Here is a 17,662-nt window from a genome sequence, read left to right on the forward strand (position 1 = left end):
GTCCTTGGCGGCGCTAAGCTCTTTGCTCCTCTCAGCGAGACGACCCTGCAGTTTGCCATGAGCGGCGGCGTCCTTCTCGCGCTCACGCTTGAGCGCAGCAAGCTCCTCGCCGCTCGCCTTAAAATCAGCCTCCAGCTGCACCATCTTCGTCTCCAGCACCTTCTTGGCAGCCTCGGCAGCTGCGGCAGCATCCTTTGCTTCCTTGAGAGCCCCGCCAATTGCTTGCTCGCGCGCGGCAAGCTCCTCCTCGTGGCTGTCAAGGTTGACCTTGCGCTGCGCCAACTCGCCTTCCTGCGCAGATAGCTTCTTGGCAGCAAGCCGCTGCTGCTCTTCAACCTCAGCCTTCCCGAGGAGGAAGGCTTTCCGCTCCTCGGTGAGTTGCTCCCGCTCCTCTGCTAGGGATCGGAGAGCTTCCTGCCTGAGACCCCGGAGCTCCTCCGCGCGCTTCTCGATGTCCACTCCCGACTTTGCGACAAGCGCTTCTCGGGATGCCAGTTTGGCTTGTCGGGCGCGGTAGAGCGACAAAAACTTCCGCAGTAGCCGCTCCTCCTTAGGCTCGTCGCTGCTGCTGCTTGGCGCGTTGACCAGCGTCAGCCCAGTAGAGGCGAGCACCTCTCCATCCAAGATCTCTCCTTCGACCGACGCCCTGGAGCTTGACGCCCAGGGGAGCTTGATGAAGATGCCGTCGCCGGCCTTCAAATAGGCGCCGGGCTGGGGCTCTTCGGAGCCTGGCACTGCGGCAGCGGTGGAGGGATCGGTGGTCGACGTAGCGCCTGACGCTCCTGCGGCCTCGGGGCCGTCCGTACGATCGCCGGATCCCTTGCCAGCTTCTGCGGCGGCAGCTTTGGCGGCCTCTTCGCCGGCAGGATCATCAGCACCGGCCTCTTCTGCGGTGGCAGCGGCGTCGTCGTTGTTGCCGTGTGCGTTCTCCTCGCCGGCGGCCTCGGTTTCCATCGGCTCCACGGCAGATAGATCTGACGGCCGAAAAAGGGAGAGAAGTCAAGCGAATATTCAAAAAGAAAATCAGAAGAAGAAGAACACAAGGGAAACTTTCAAGCAAGAGGGTTACTTGCACTAGGATCTGCAGCCGTGGTCTCCGCCACCAGAGGGTCGCTGGTGCTGTCCCTTGCCGGAGAACTGTCCCTTGCCGGAGAATTCTCCCTTGCCGGAGAACGCTCCCTTGCCTGGGAATCCTCCCTTGGCGGTGTAGTCGAAGCAGATGGTGCGTCGGGAGCGGCTTCCGGGCACTCCTGGTGAGGCTGCTCTGCTCCTACACGAATCAACAGTCAGATGTCAACAAAGAAAGAGCACTCATATGCGCCTAACAGCAAGAAGTAAACTATAAACTTACGCTAGGGGCTGCGCTGGGGGCTGCTTTGGGGAATAGTTGCTGGGTCTGGCAAGGTGGTCTCAGATACGTCCCCTGCTGTCGAGGTGTGTTCGTCCTCAATGACAATCACCGGGACCTTGGCTCTCTTCGCCACTCTCTGGGCCAGAGTACTGAAAAGGAATGGATTCAGAGTAAAGCAAATCAGATACAAGACAAAACAGCAAGAATTGAAGAACTACAAGTACAGCAAAGAATCTTACTCTTCTTCTTCCTCGTCGGAGCTGAGCGCGGAGAGATCGAAGTCCGGCTCGCCTCCGGTGCGACGAGGCAGAGGAGTAGGTTCCCTTGTCCGCTTGGCAGGAGCAGCAGCGATGGACCGAGAAGACCCCGCTCCAGTTGCCGCAGCGGCGTGAGGTGCTCCTGCGGCAACAGTGCTTGCCGCGGTCGAGCGCATCGCGCGGTGCGGCGGCTGTTGACCCGTCTGCCGCCCCGCTACGTCACCAGCCTTGCGGAGACGCCTTCTTGCTGGAGCTGGGGGCTCCGCTTGCGGCGAGCTGCCTGAAGGTGAGAAGGAGGGGGAGTCGATCTGCAACGGGTCGCTCGCGCCCTCGGTGGGCTCGCTCGACTCAGATTCAGGACCGACAAGCTCTTCCTCGCCGACAAGCTCCTCTCGCTCGGCAAGGCTTGCCGCCTCTGCTACCTCTGCTTCCTCCATGGTGAATCCAAACTCGCCCGCGGCAGCTGCTGCCGCCGCCTCTTCCAGCCTAGTGGCGATGCGCTGCATCTCCGCATCGGTGGTGTCGCGAGTGAGGCTCTTCTGTTCATCGGGGCGGACCGGCACTTCTACCGAGCTGTCAAAGAATTCCTGCACGACGTCGTCTGCAGGCTCTGGCCAAGTTGGAACAATCCCATGCGAATCGCACAGCGGCATCATTGCACGGATGCGATCGAGCGAAGAATTGTTGCACAGCGGAACGACTCCCCTCGGCAACATGAATGGATGTTGAGGATCGCGTTTGAACAGCTCCAGGAGCATCGCGTCCAGCTCCAGGACAGTGAGGTTGAAGTTGAGGCCCGGGCGCAGCCTCATGATATCCGCCGCGTTCTGGAACTCCCAGGCGGGTCTCCTCCTCTCTTGCGAGGGGGCGATGCAGCGGCGAAGAAAATCTGCGCCAACGGCGCCTACGGTGAGCCCGGCAAGCCTGAGGCGTAGGATCCTGGTGACGGCAATCTTCAGCCTATTGTCTTCCGGGGCCACGTTGCTCCAATCGTTGCCGCACACTATTGGGGCTTGGCGTTGGGCGGTAAATGGCTGCGGGTTCTCTTCAACAATCCAGCACCAATCTGCTCTCCATTCCTCCCACTTGCTGCGGAGCTCTCCCTCCAGATAAGCTTCCTTCTTGCCAACTCTCAAGATCCAGGCGATTCCGCCGGATAAGGGCTCTCCTCTCTCGACTCGGGGCATAAAGAAGTGGTGAAAAAGAGCTACGTTTGGATGGACTCCGACAAAGTTTTCGCAGAGATGTGCGAAAACTACCATGGTCAGAACAGCGTTGGGGGTGAAGTCAAGGAGGCGGAACCCGTAGGTGTTCATGATATCACAGAAAAATTCAGAGAAGGGCAGGCAGAGCCCGCAGTAGAAGAACAGCGCGAAGAAGGGATATCCATTCGGAGCCAGTCCCGAAGCGGCAGCTGAGAGTACCTTCGTGCGCGGATGCGCTCGCGTCTCCGTCGACCAGAAGAGGTAGTAGTACTCCCTCAGCTCCTTCCCCGTCAAGCTGAGGGGGGAAGATTGCCCGCTCCTTTCGCAACACCGTGAGCCGCTGCGCCTCGGCCGACTTCACGCCTTCCCCTTGTCAGCTTTCGGAGCCATGGCGGAGGTGGTGGGGAGATCGACGGCGTTGGTGGCGCTGGTGGCGATGGGGGGCGGAGCGCTGCTCTCTTACAGCTTTGGGAAGAAGGGGGGAGCAGCGGAGATCTTTGAGATTGGAGTAACAACCGGCAAGGTGGGCGAACTGCCCCTGTTTCCCCTGCTTATAAAGAGGGAGGGGGCGGACGTTACGGCCTTCCGAATAAAGAAACCACCCACGATATCTCCCACGACGCCGCATTCGACGCGTGCCGTTGGTGGAGGGCGCGGTGGATACGGAGTAAGATACGGCGTAACCCAGGCCGCGCGTGCCCGTTCCCTGTTTTGGGCCTGGCCCAACAGCGCTCGGCACCGTGTGTGGCCCAGGCCCGGGGGCTCCTATCGGTGTACTAGAGTAGGGGTACCCTAGTATCCCGAACTTGTGCACGGGCAGTTGCAGCACCCCGCGGCAAGGTTTGCCGAGCGACCGCCAAGATCCTCCGTGGTTCCTTTGGAGCCATTTAAGAACAAAGTATTCAAGTCAAGGAGACAAGGCCCCGGCAATAGGAGCTTGCCGGGAAGGCCAACCAAGGCATCTCAAGGAACTTACCGCGACGCGCCACGCGTCCCGGCGAGACCCGGTGAGCGACAAGCTTCCGGACGCGACAAAACATCGACCGCGGCAAGGCGCTTGCCGCGGCAAGCCACCACTCTGTACCCGCGCTCCAGCACATCCACCAACGTGTTGCCCTAGGGCCTTTCCAGGCGCGCGTGGCAAGAGGCTGTGCAGCCAGCGGTGGCAAGCGACGCTGACAAGATTGCCATCATGGCGAATGGTGGCGTCCCTGACGGTCCTTTTCTGCACTGTTTGGGCGACGCAGACGGGCATTTAATGCCTTTGTCCCCTGCCGTTAGGGTTAGGTATGATACGTTGTGCAGGTAGTTGTACCAACCGCAACACATTTCCATTTTTACCCTCATCTATGTTGCCACCTGTCGGTGACCCCTTGAGCATATAAAAGGAGGCCCATGCTCAACGTAGAGGGGGGGGGGTTCATTTGGGGGAAGCAAGAAAAACACACACGCTCGGTCTCGTTAGCAGCCAAGGTGTTCTGTAGCACTCAACGCTCTCGAGCAAGAACTCAATACACTCAGACATGCAGCAGTAGGAGTGTTATCTCTCCGGAGAGCTCTGAAGCTGGGTAAACTGCTCGTGTGCTTCGCCTCGATCCGCTCTTCGTGCGATCTCCGCCTCCCGCCGAACCGAAAGGGGCTTGGTCCGTCGGTCCCATAGGTGTTCGTGGATCAGCTCCCCCGACAGGTTGCAAGGCTTCTTGCAACACGTGGATCAGCAAATTTGATTTACAGCAGGACAACGACGTCTTATGTTCCTTCTTTCAGGCTACATGCTGAATCTACTACTGAGGTTCCTGCAAAAAAAGAATCTACTATTGCAGGTATATATTGTTCAATGGGAATTTCACCGTCTTAGAATATAAGAGTGCAGGAAGATAGTTGTTGGGGGTTGCAAGGTTAACTGCTCCATCCATGGACGATGTACTTTGACATCTACAATGGAATCACAAGTTATCACTTTCAACATGCCTTTTTTAAGGCTCTTGGTTATTTCTAATTCTATTGCAACCATACGCATTTATATTTTTCGGTATACATGAGCTTGCAATTTCAGTTGTAAATCACGATCTTCAAATTATGTGGTATTACTGATTTATTATGTTTTAAATGTCACCAACACCTAGTTGGGAAATGCTTACACCATGGTGCAACCAAGAGATGCCAATTATGTGTTGTATCCGCAGTTATGCATCGGCCTCTCCGGCTACAGTTAGTCTCTCTCTCTCTCTCTCTCTCTCTCTCTCTCTCTCTCTCTAGCAGAGATTATTATCGTGAGACAGGGAGAAGCAGACCTTACGAATCGTTGAGCCTCGAGAGTAAAAATCCAGGCGATTCCCTTCATGGCTTGCCGGCTCGCCCTCTCCAGGGTACATGTTTACTTTTTTCTTGCGTGTTTTGTTTCAGGCATGATGTTGATTGTTTTCTCTTCGAATCTTGGGAGTTAAGGACTCTTTAGATGCAATCCAATGGAACACAAGGCTTGCTGCCTATTTACATGACCTGATGCTTAGTAGCTACGCCAAGGCATTGTATTCATGTGGTCGCTGAATACTGTTGTTTCTGCTGGCTGTCTTAATTATTGTGTGTATTTCTGCCATAGGTTGCAAGGCTTCTTGCAACACGTGGATCAGCAAATTTGATTTACAGCAAGACAGCGACGTCTTATATTCCTTCTTTCAGGCTACATGCTTAATCTACTACTGAGGTTCCTGCAAAAAAAAGAATCTACTATTGCACGTATATATTGTTCAATGGGAATTTCATCGTCTTAGAATATTACAGTGCAGGCAAATAGTTGTTGGGGGTTGCAAGGTTAACTGCTCCATCCATGGACGATGTACTTTGACATCTACAATGGAATCACAAGTTATCACTTTCAACATGCCTTTTTTAAGGCTCTCGGTTATTTCTAATTCTATTGCAACCATAAGCATTTATATTTTTCGGTATACATGAGCTTACAATTTCCATTGTAAATCACGATCTTCAAATTATGTGGTATTACTGATTTATTATGTTTTAAATGTGACCAACACCTATTTGGGAAATGCTTACACCATGGTGCAACCAAGAAATGCCAAGTATGTGTTGCATCCGCAGTTATGCATCGGCCTCCCCGGCTATAGTTAGGCTCTCTCTCTATCTATCTATCTATCTATATCTCTCTCTCTCTCTCTAGCAGAGATTATTATCGCGAGACAGGGAGAAGCAGACCTTACGAATCGCTGAGCCTCGAGAGTAAAAATCTAGGTGATTCCCTTCATGGCTTGCCGGCTCGCCCTCTCCAGGGTACATGTTTACTTTTTTCTTGCGTGTTTTGTTTCAGGCATGATTTTGATTGTTTTCTCTTCGAATCTTTGGAGTTAAGGACTCTTTAGATGCAATCCAATGGAACACAAGGCTTGTTGCCTATTTACTTGACCTGATGCTTAGTAGCTACGCCAAGGCATCGTATTCATGTGGTCGTTGAATACTGTTGTTTCTGCTGGCTGTCTTAATTATTGTGTGTATTTCTGCCATAGCTTGCAAGGCTTCTTGCAACACGTGGATCAGCAAATTTGATTTACAGCAAGACAGTGACGTCTTATGTTCCTTCTTTTAGGCTACATGCTGAATCTACTACCGAGGTTCCTGCAAAAAAAAGAATCTACTATTGCAGGTATATATTGTTCAATGGGAATTTCATCATCTTAGAATATTACAGTGCAGGCAGATAGTTGTTGTTGGTTTCAAGGTTAACTGCTCCATCCATGGACGATGTACTTTGACATCTACAATGGAATCACAAGTTATCACTTTCAACATGCCTTTTTAAGGCTCTTGGTTATTTCTAATTCTATTGCAACCATAAGCATTTATATTTTTCGGTATACATGAGCTTGCAATTTCTGTTGTAAATCACGATCTTCACATTATGTGGTATTACTGATTTATTATGTTTTAAATGTCACCAACACCTATTTGGGAAATGCTTACACCATGGTGCAACCAAGAGATGCCAATTATGTGTTGCATCCGCAGTTATGCATCGGCCTCTCCGGCTATAGTTAGACTCTCTCTCTCTCTCTCTCTCTCTCTAGTAGAGATTATTATCGCGAGACAGGGAGAAGCAGACCTTACGAATCGTTGAGCCTCGAGAGTAAAAATCCAGGCGATTCCCTTCATGGCTTGCCGGCTCGCCCTCTCAAGGGTACATGTTTACTTTTTTCTTGCGTGTTTTGTTTCAGGCATGATTTTGATTTTTTTCTCTTCGAATCTTGGGAGTTAAGGACTCTTTAGATGCAATCCAATGGAACACAAGGCTTGTTGCATATTTACTTGACCTGATGCTTAGTAGCTACTCCAAGGCATTGTATTCATGTGGTCGCTGAATATTGTTGTTTCTGCTGGCTGTCTTAATTATTGTGTGTATTTCTGCCATAGGTTGCAAGGCTTCTTGCAACACGTGGATCAACAAATTTGATTTACAACAAGACAGTGACGTCTTATGTTCCTTCTTTCAGGCTATATGCTGAATCTACTACTGAGGTTCCTGCAAAAAAAGAATCTACTATTGCAGGTATATATTGTTCAATTGGAATTTCATCGTCTTAGAATATTACAGTGCAGGCAGATAGTTGTTGGGGGTTGCAAGGTTAACTGCTCCATCCATGGACGATGTACTTTGACATCTACAATGGAATCGCAAGTTATCACTTTCAACATGCCTTTTTTAAGGCTCTCGGTTATTTCTAATTCTATTGCAACCATAAGCATTTATATTTTTCGGTATACATGAGCTTGCAATTTCCTTTGTAAATCACGATCTTCAAACTATGTGGTATTACTGATTTATTATGTTTTAAATGTCACCAACAACTATTTGGGAAATGCTTACACCATGGTGCAACCAAGAGGTGCCAATTATGTGTTGCATCCGCAGTTATGCATCGGCCTCTCCGGCTATAGTTAGTCTCTCTCTCTCACTCTCTCTCTCTCTCTCTCTCTAGTAGAGATTATTATCGCGAGACAGGGAGAAGTAGACCTTACAAATCGCTGAGCCTCGACAGTAAAAATCCAGGCGATTCCCTTCATGGCTTCCCGGCTCGCCCTCTCCAGGGTACATGTTTACTTTTTTCTTGCGTGTTTTGTTTCAGGCATGATTTTGATTGTTTTCTCTTCGAATCTTTGGAGTTAAGGACTCTTTAGATGCAATCCAATGGAACACAAGGCTTGTTGCCTATTTACTTGACCTGATGCTTAGTAGCTACGCCAAGGCATTGTATTCATGTGGTCGCTGAATACTGTTGTTTCTGCTGGCTGTCTTAATTATTGTGTGTATTTCTGCCATAGGTTGCAAGGGTTCTTGCAACACGTGGATCAGCAAATTTGATTTACAGCAAGACAGCGACATATTACGTTCCTTCTTTCAGGCTACATGCTGATTCTACTACTGAGGTTCCTGCAAAAAAAGAATCTGCTATTGCAGGTATATATTGTTCAATGGGAATTTCATCGTCTTAGAATATTACAGTGCAGGCAGATAGTTGTTGGGGGTTGCAAGGTTAACTGCTCCATCCATGGACGATGTACTTTGACATCTACAATGGAATCACAAGTTATCACTTTCAACATGCCTTTTTTAAGGCTCTCGGTTATATCTAATTCTATTGCAACAATAAGCATTTATATTTTTCGGTATACATGAGCTTGTAATTTCTGTTGTAAATCACGTTCTAAAAATTATTTGGTATTACTGATTTATTATGTTTTAAATGTCACCAACACCTATTTGGGAAATGCTTACACCATGGTGCAACCAAGAGATGCCAATTATGTGTTGCATCCGCAGTTATGCATCGGCCTCTCCGGCTATAGTTAGTCTCTCTCTCTCTCTCCCTCTCTCTCTCTAGTAGGGATTATTATCGCGAGACAGGTAGAAGCAGACCTTACGAATCGCTGAGCCTCGACAATAAAAATCCAGGCGATTCCCTTCATGGCTTGCCGGCTCGCCCTCTCCAGGGTACATGTTTACTTTTTTCTTGCGTGTTTTGTTTCAGGCATGATTTTGATTGTTTTCTCTTCCAATCTTTGGAGTGATGGACTCTTTAGATGCAATCCAATGGAACACAAGGCTTGTTACCTATTTACTTCACCTGAAGCTTAGTAGCTACGCCAAGGCATTGTATTCATGTGGTCGCTGAATATTGTTGTTTCTGCTGGCTGTCTTAATTATTGTGTGTATTTCTGCCATAGGTTGCAAGGCTTCTTGCAACACGTGGATCAACAAATTTTATTTACAGCAAGAATGCAATGTCTTATGTTCCTTCTTTCAGGCTACATGTTGAATCTACTACTGAGTTTCCTGCAAAAAAAGAATCTACTATTGCAGGTATATATTGTTCAATGGGAATTTTATCGTCTTGGAATATTACAGTGCAGGTAGATAGTTGTTGGGGGTTGCAAGGTTAACTGCTCCATCCATGGACGATGTACTTTGACATCTACATTGGAATCACAAGTTATCACTTTCAACATGCCTTTTTTAAGGCTCTTGGTTATTTCTATTTCTATTGCAACCATAAGCATTTATATTTTTCGGTATCCATGAGCTTGCAATTTCTGTTGTAAATCACGATCTTCAAATTATGTGGTATTACTGATTTATTATGTTTTAAATGTCACCAACACCTATTTGGGAAATGCTTACACCATGGTGCAACCAAGAGATGCCAATTATGTGTTGCATCCGCAGTTATGCATCGGCCTCTCCGGCTATAGTTAGTCTCTCCCTCTCACTCTCTCTCTCTCTCTCTCTAGTAGAGATTATTATCGTGATATAGGGAGAAGCAGACCTTACGAATCGCTGAGCCTCGATAGTAAAAATCCAGGCGATTCCCTTCATGGCTTGCCGGCTCGCCCTCTCCAGGGTACATATTTACTTTTTTCTTGCGTGTTTTGTTTCAGGCATGATTTTGATTGTTTTCTCTTCGAATCTTTGGGGTTAAGGACTCTTTATATGCAATCCAATAGAACACAAGGCTTGTTGCCTATTTACTTGACCTGATGCTTAGTAGCTACGCCAAGGCATTGTTTTCATGTGGTCGCTGAATACTGTTGTTTCTGCTGGCTGTCTTAATTATTGTGTGTATTTCTGCCATAGGTTGCAAGGCTTCTTGCAAAACGTGGATTAGCAAATTTCATTTAGAGCAAGGCAACAACGTATTATGTTCCTTATTTCTGGCTACATGCTGAATCTACTACTGAGGTTCCTGCAAAAAAAAGAATCTACTACTGCAGGTATATATTGTTCAATGGGAATTTCATCGTCTTAGAATATTACAGTGCAGGCAGATAGTTCTTGGGGGTTGCAAGGTTAACTGCTCCATCCATGGACGATGTACTTTGGCATCTACAATGGAATAACAAGTTATCACTTTCAACATGCCTTTTTTAAGGCTCTCGGTTATTTCTAATTCTATTGCAACCATAAGCATTTATATTTTTCGGTATACATGAGCTTGCAATTTCTGTTGTAAATCACGATCTTCAAATTATGTGGTATTACTGATTTATTATGTTTTAAATGTCACCAACACCTATTTGGGAAATTCTTACACCATGGTGCAACTAAGAGATGCCAATTATGTGTTGCATCCGCAGTTATGCATCGACCTCTCCGGCTATAGTTAGTGTCTCCCTCTCACTCTCTCTCTCTCTCTCCCTAGTAGAGATTATTGTCGCGAGACAGGGAGAAGCAGACCTTACGAATCACTGAGCCTCGACAGTAAAAATCCAGGCGATTCCCTTCATGGCTTGCCAGCTCGCCCTCTCCAGGGTACATGTTTACTTTTTTCTTGCGTGTTTTGTTTTAGGCATGATTTTGATTGTTTTCTCTTTGAATCTTTGGAGTTAAGGACTCTTTAGATGAAATCCAATGGAACACAAGGCTTGTTGCCTATTTACTTGACCCGATGCTTAGTAGCTACGCCAAGGCATTGTATTCATGTGGTCGCTTAATACTGTTGTTTCTGCTGGCTGTCTTAATTATTGTGTGTATTTCTGCCATAGGTTTCAAGGCTTCTTGCAACACGTGGATAAGCAAATTTGATTTGAAGCAAGACAGCGACGTCTTATGTTCCTTCTTTCAGGCTACATGCTGAATCTACTACTGAGGTTCCTGCAAAAAAAGAATCTACTATTGCTGGTATATATTGTTCAATGGGAATTTCATCGTCTTAGAATATTACAGTGCAGGCAGATAGTTGTTGGGGGTTGCAAGGTTAACTGCTCCATCCATGGACGATGTACTTTGACATCTACAATGGAATAACAAGTTATCACTTTCAACCTGCCTTTTTGAAAGCTCTCGGTTATTTCTAATTCTATTGCAACCATAAGCATTTATATTTTTCGGTATACATGAGCTTGCAATTTCTGTTGTAAATCACGATCTTCAAATTATGTGGTATTACTGATTTAGTATGTTTTAAATGTCACCAACACCTATTTGGGAAATGCTAACACCATGGTGCAACCAAGAGATGCCAATTATGTGTTGCATCCGCAGTTATGCATCGGCCTCTCCGGCTATAGTTAGTCTCTCTCTCTCTCTCTCTCTCTCTCTCTCTCTCTCTAGTAGAGATTATTATCGTGAGACAGGGAGAAGCAGACCTTATGAATCGCTGAGCCTCGACAGTAAAAATCCAGGCGATTCCCTTCATGGCTTGCCGGCTCGCCCTCTCCAGGGTACATGTTTACTTTTTTCTTGCGTGTTTTGTTTCAGGCATGATTTTGATTGTTTTCTCCTCGAATCTTTGGAGTTAAGGACTCTTTAGATGCAATCCAATGGAACACAAGGCTTGTTGCCTATTTACTTGACATGATGCTTAGTAGCTACGCCAAGGCATTGTATTCATGTGGTCACTGAATACTGTTGTTTCTGCTGGCTGTCTTAATTATTGTGTGTATTTCTGCCATAGGTTGCAAGGCTTCTTGCAACACGTGGATCAGCAAATTTGATTTACAGCAAGACAGCGACGTCTTATGTTCCTTATTTCATGCTACATGCTGAATCTACTACTGAGGTTCCTGCAAACAAAATAATCTACTATTGCAGGTATATATTGTTCAATGGGAATTTCATCGTCTTAGAATATTACAGTGCAGGCAGATAGTTGTTGGGGGTTGCAAGGTTAACTGCTCCATCCATGGACGATGTACTTTGACATCTACAATGGAATAACAAGTTATCACTTTCAACATGCCTTTTTTAAGGCTCTCGGTTATTTCTAATTCTATTGCAACCATAAGCATTTATATTTTTTGGTATACATGAGCTTGCAATTTTTGTTGTAAATAACGATCTTCAAATTATGTGGTATTACTGATTTATTATGTTTTAAGTGTCACCAACACCTATTTGGGAAATGCTTACACCATGGTGCAACCAAGAGATGCCAATTATGTGTTGCATCCGCAGTTATGCATCGGCCTCTCCGGCTATAGTTAGTCTCTCCCTCTCACTCTCTCTCTCTCTCTCTCTCCCTAGTAGAGATTATTGTCGCGAGACAGGGAGAAGCAGACCTTACGAATCATTGAGCCTCGACAGTAAAAATCCAGGCGATTCCCTTCATGGCTTGCCAGCTCGCCCTCTCCAGGGTACATGTTTACTTTTTTCTTGCGTGTTTTGTTTTAGGCATGATTTTGATTGTTTTCTCTTTGAATCTTTGGAGTTAAGGACTCTTTAGATGCAATCCAATGGAACACAAGGCTTGTTGCCTATTTACTTGACCTGATGCTTAGTAGCTACGCCAAGGCATTGTATTCATGTGGTCGCTTAATACTGTTGTTTCTGCTGGTTGTCTTAATTATTGTGTGTATTTCTGCCATAGGTTTCAAGGCTTCTTGCAACACGTGGATAAGCAAATTTGATTTGTAGCAAGACAGCGACGTCTTATGTTCCTTCTTTCAGGCTACATGCTGAATCTACTACTGAGGTTCCTGCAAAAAAAGAATCTACTATTGCTGGTATATATTGTTCAATGGGAATTTCATCGTCTTAGAATATTACAGTGCAGGCAGATAGTTGTTGGGGGTTGCAAGGTTAACTGCTCCATCCATGGACGATGTACTTTGATATCTACAATGGAATAACAAGTTATCACTTTCAACCTGCCTTTTTGAAGGCTCTCGGTTATTTCTAATTCTATTGCAACCATAAGCATTTATATTTTTCAGTATACATGAGCTTGCAGTTTCTGTTGTAAATCACGATCTTCAAATTATGTGGTATTACTGATTTAGTATGTTTTAAATGTCACCAACACCTATTTGGGAAATGCTTACACCATGGTGCAACCAAGAGATGCCAATTATGTGTTGCATCCGCAGTTATGCATCGGCCTCTCCGGCTATAGTTAGTCTCTCTCTCTCTCTCTCTCTCTCTCTCTCTCTCTCTAGTAGAGATTATTATCGTGAGACAGGGAGAAGCAGACCTTATGAATCGCTGAGCCTCGACAGTAAAAATCCAGGCGATTCCCTTCATGGCTTGCCGGCTCGCCCTCTCCAGGGTACATGTTTACTTTTTTCTTGCGTGTTTTGTTTCAGGCATGATTTTGATTGTTTTCTCCTCGAATCTTTGGAGTTAAGGACTCTTTAGATGCAATCCAATGGAACACAAGGCTTGTTGCCTATTTACTTGACATGATGCTTAGTAGCTACGCCAAGGCATTGTATTCATGTGGTCACTGAATACTGTTGTTTCTGCTGGCTGTCTTAATTATTGTGTGTATTTCTGCCATAGGTTGCAAGGCTTCTTGCAACACGTGGATCAGCAAATTTGATTTACAGCAAGACAGCGACGTCTTATGTTCCTTATTTCATGCTACATGCTGAATCTACTACTGAGGTTCCTGCAAACAAAATAATCTACTATTGCAGGTTTACATTGTTCAATGGGAATTTCATCGTCTTAGAATATTACAGTGCAGGCAGATAGTTGTTGGGGGTTGCAAGGTTAACTGCTCCATCCATGGACGATGTACTTTGACATCTACAATGGAATAACAAGTTATCACTTTCAACATGCCTTTTTTAAGGCTCTCGGTTATTTCTAATTCTATTGCAACCATAAGCATTTATATTTTTTGGTATACATGAGCTTGCAATTTTTGTTGTAAATAACGATCTTCAAATTATGTGGTATTATTGATTTATTATGTTTTAAGTATCACCAACACCTATTTGGGAAATGCTTACACCATGGTGCAACCAAGAGATGCCAATTATGTGTTGCATCCGCAGTTATGCATCGGCCTCTCCGGCTATAGTTAGTCTCTCCCTCTCACTCTCTCTCTCTCTCTCTCCCTAGTAGAGATTATTGTCGCGAGACAGGGAGAAGCAGACCTTACGAATCATTGAGCCTCGACAGTAAAAATCCAGGCGATTCCCTTCATGGCTTGCCAGCTCGCCCTCTCCAGGGTACATGTTTACTTTTTTCTTGCGTGTTTTGTTTTAGGCATGCTTTTTATTGTTTTCTCTTTGAATCTTTGGAGTTAAGGACTCTTTAGATGCAATCCAATGGAACACAAGGCTTGTTGCCTATTTACTTGACCTGATGCTTAGTAGCTACGCCAAGGCATTGTATTCATGTGGTCGCTTAATACTGTTGTTTCTGCTGGTTGTCTTAATTATTGTGTGTATTTCTGCCATAGGTTTCAAGGCTTCTTGCAACACGTGGATAAGCAAATTTGATTTGTAGCAAGACAGCGACGTCTTATGTTCCTTCTTTCAGGCTACATGCTGAATCTACTACTGAGGTTCCTGCAAAAAAAGAATCTACTATTGCTGGTATATATTGTTCAATGGGAATTTCATCGTCTTAGAATATTACAGTGCAGGCAGATAGTTGTTGGGGGTTGCAAGGTTAACTGCTCCATCCATGGACGATGTACTTTGATATCTACAATGGAATAACAAGTTATCACTTTCAACCTGCCTTTTTGAAGGCTCTCGGTTATTTCTAATTCTATTGCAACCATAAGCATTTATATTTTTCGGTATACATGAGCTTGCAGTTTCTGTTGTAAGTCACGATCTTCAAATTATGTGGTATTACTGATTTAGTATGTTTTAAATGTCACCAACACCTATTTGGGAAATGCTTACACCATGGTGCAACCAAGAGATGCCAATTATGTGTTGCATCCGCAGTTATGCATCGGCCTCTCCGGCTATAGTTAGTCTCTCTCTCTCTCTCTCTCTCTCTCTAGTAGAGATTATTATCGTGAGACAGGGAGAAGCAGACCTTATGAATCGCTGAGCCTCGACAGTAAAAATCCAGGCGATTCCCTTCATGGCTTGCCGGCTCGCCCTCTCCAGGGTACATGTTTACTTTTTTCTTGCGTGTTTTGTTTCAGGCATGATTTTGATTGTTTTCTCCTCGAATCTTTGGAGTTAAGGACTCTTTAGATGCAATCCAATGGAACACAAGGCTTGTTGCCTATTTACTTGACCTGATGCTTAGTAGCTAAGCCAAGGCATTGTATTCATGTGGTCACTGAATACTGTTGTTTCTGCTGGCTGTCTTAATTATTGTGTGTATTTCTGCCATAGGTTGCAAGGCTTCTTGCAACACGTGGATCAGCAAATTTGATTTACAGCAAGGCAGCGACGTCTTATGTTCCTTATTTCAGGCTACATGCTGAATCTACTACTGAGGTTCCTGCAAACAAAATAATCTACTATTGCAGGTATATATTGTTCAATGGGAATTTCATCGTCTTAGAATATTACAGTGCAGGCAGATAGTTTTTGGGGGTTGCAAGGTTAACTGCTCCATCCATGGACGATGTACTTTGACATCTACAATGGAATAACAAGTTATCACTTTCAACATGCCTTTTTTAAGGCTCTCGGTTATTTCTAATTCTATTGCAACCATAAGCATTTATATTTTTTGGTATACATGAGCTTGCAATTTCTGTTGTAAATAACGATCTTCAAATTATGTGGTATTACTGATTTATTATGTTTTAAATGTCACCAACACCTATTTGGGAAATGCTTACACCATGGTGCAACCAAGAGATGCCAATTATGTGTTGCATCCGCAGTTATGCATCGGCCTCTCCGGCTATAGTTAGTCTCTCCCTCCCTCTCTCTCTCTCTCTCTCTCTCTCTCTCTCTCCCTAGTAGAGATTGTTGTCGCAAGACAGGGAGAAGTAGACCTTACGAATCACTGAGCCTCGACAGTAAAAATCGAGGCGATTCCCTTCATGGCTTGCCAGCTCGCCCTCTCCAGGGTACATGTTTACTTTTTTCTTGCGTGTTTTGTTTCAGGCATGATTTTGATTGTTTTCTCTTTGAATCTTTGGAGTTAAGGACTGTTTAGATGCAATCCAATGGAACACAAGGCTTGTTGCCTATTTACTTGACCTGATGCTTAGTAGCTACGCCAAGGCATAGTATTCATGTGGTCGTTTAATACTGTTGTTTCTGCTGGCTGTCTTAATTATTGTGTGTATTTCTGCCATAGGTTTCAAGGCTTCTTGCAACACGTGGATAAGCAAATTTGATTTACAGCAAGACAGCGACGTCTTATGTTCCTTATTTCAGGCTACATGCTGAATCTACTACTGAGGTTCCTGCAAAAAAAAGAATCTACTATTGTAGGTATATATTGTTCAATGGGAATTTCATCGTCTTAGAATATTACAGTGCAGGCAAATAGTTGTTGGGGGTTGCAAGGTTAACTGCTCCATCCATGGACGATGTACTTTGACATCTACAATGGAATCACAAGTTATCACTTTCAACATGCCTTTTTTAAGGCTCTCGGTTATTTCTAATTCTATTGCAACCATAAGCATTTATATTTTTCGGTATACATGAGCTTACAATTTCCGTTGTAAATCACGATCTTCAAATTATGTGGTATTACTGATTTATTATGTTTTAAATGTCACCAACACCTATTTGGGAAATGCTTACACCATGGTGCAACCAAGAAATGCCAATTATGTGTTGCATCCGCAGTTATGCATCGGCCTCTCCGGCTATAGTTAGGCTCTCTCTCTATCTATCTATCTATCTATCTCTCTCTCTCTCTCTCTCTCTCTCTAGCAGAGATTATTATCGCGAGACAGGGAGAAGCAGACCTTACGAATCGCTGAGCCTCGAGAGTAAAAATCTAGGCGATTCCCTTCATGGCTTGCCGGCTCGCCCTCTCCAGGGTACATGTTTACTTTTTTCTTGCGTGTTTTGTTTCAGGCATGATTTTGATTGTTTTCTATTCGAATCTTTGGAGTTAAGGACTCTTTAGATGCAATCCAATGGAACACAAGGCTTGTTGCCTATTTACTTGACCCGATGCTTAGTAGCTACGCCAAGGCATCGTATTCATGTGGTCGTTGAATACTGTTGTTTCTGCTGGCTGTCTTAATTATTGTGTGTATTTCTGCCATAGCTTGCAAGGCTTCTTGCAACATGTGGATCAGCAAATTTGATTTACAGCAAGACGACGACGTCTTATGTTCCTTCTTTTAGGCTACATGCGGAATCTACTACCAAGGTTCCTGCAAAAAAAAGAATCTACTATTGCAGGTATATATTGTTCAATGGGAATTTCATCATCTTAGAATATTACAGTGCAGGCAGATAGTTGTTGGGGGTTTCAAGGTTAACTGCTCCATCCATGGACGATGTACTTTGACATCTACAATGGAATCACAAGTTATCACTTTCAACATGCCTTTTTAAGGCTCTCGGTTATTTCTAATTCTATTGCAACCATAAGCATTTATATTTTTCGGTATACATGAGCTTGCAATTTCTGTTGTAAATCACGATCTTCAAATTATGTGGTA

Source organism: Triticum dicoccoides, chromosome 1B (genome assembly GCF_002162155.2).
Source record: "Triticum dicoccoides isolate Atlit2015 ecotype Zavitan chromosome 1B, WEW_v2.0, whole genome shotgun sequence".
NCBI lineage: Eukaryota > Viridiplantae > Streptophyta > Magnoliopsida > Poales > Poaceae > Triticum > Triticum dicoccoides.